At 71.5% G+C, this 695-nt stretch overlaps 1 protein-coding gene across 2 annotated transcripts in view; it reads left to right on the top strand.

Annotated features, from left to right (window-relative positions):
• Positions 1 to 241: 241 nt before the first annotated feature.
• IVNS1ABP (influenza virus NS1A binding protein) overlaps positions 242 to 695 on the top strand; it is a 20,396-nt gene continuing 19,942 nt past the window's right edge. Inside the window, exons 1-2 of one of the 2 annotated variants that reach the window (XM_021716581.1) lie at positions 343 to 477; positions 540 to 628. The gene's annotated coding sequence lies outside the window, so the exon portion shown is untranslated. Of the gene's footprint in view, positions 629 to 695 lie in introns of both variants that reach the window. The other variant, XM_008066108.2, reaches the window with a different exon arrangement.

The raw sequence follows: 695 nt of genomic DNA, 5'->3' as shown, positions 1-695 counted from the left end.
CCAGTTCCGGAACAGTTCGACCGGGCGAAGGGAGGGCGCGGAGCAACGGAAGGAGGGAGGGAGGGGACGACGGTGCGAGAAGCAAAGGGGCGCGGCCAGAGCGCCCCCTCTCTCCCCTGGATCACCTTGCGCTGACCCAGTTGAACCGAGAAGAGCCCGAGCCAGCGGAGGAGACGGGCGGGGCGGGCCGCAGCCGGGGCGGGGCCTAGGGCAGGATCTTTCCGGTGAGCGCCCGTGATTGGCGGACGGCTTCGAGCCGGAAGCGGGCAGGGAGGCGTGGGCGTGGGCGGCGGCGCACGTGGTGACGTGCGAGGGGGTGCGGCGCGAGCGGGCGGCTGCGGCAGTGTCTGCCGGTCGCGCGTGGAGGTCGGTCGCCGCGAACGGCGGGGCGTAGGTTCTCCGCCTGCTGCTTCTGCGCGGCCGGGCCAGCGAGCGAGCGCATTCCCGCGAGTTCTCGGTGGCACTTCCCCCCTCCTCGCAGCCTCAGCGGACTGGCCGCTCGTCCTCCCGCGGACCGTTCCCCGCGCCGCCGCCTCGAGCTTTCCGTTGGGCCGATTCCCGCCCGCTTCCTCCTGCTTCCCATCGAAGCTCAGAGATGAGTTTTTCCATCTCTTCAGAGATGAACCAGGTAATCCGCGCGGCTCCTACGGACGGCGGGCGCGGGAGAGGGCGCGGCCGGATCCGAGACGAGAGGA

The sequence above is a fragment of the Carlito syrichta genome, unplaced genomic scaffold, assembly GCF_000164805.1.
Source record: "Carlito syrichta isolate Samal-C Ts95f unplaced genomic scaffold, Tarsius_syrichta-2.0.1 Scaffold308845, whole genome shotgun sequence".
Classification (NCBI taxonomy): domain Eukaryota; kingdom Metazoa; phylum Chordata; class Mammalia; order Primates; family Tarsiidae; genus Carlito; species Carlito syrichta.
Note: the sequence above shows the minus strand (reverse complement) of the source record. Positions and strands in the feature narration are given on the sequence as shown.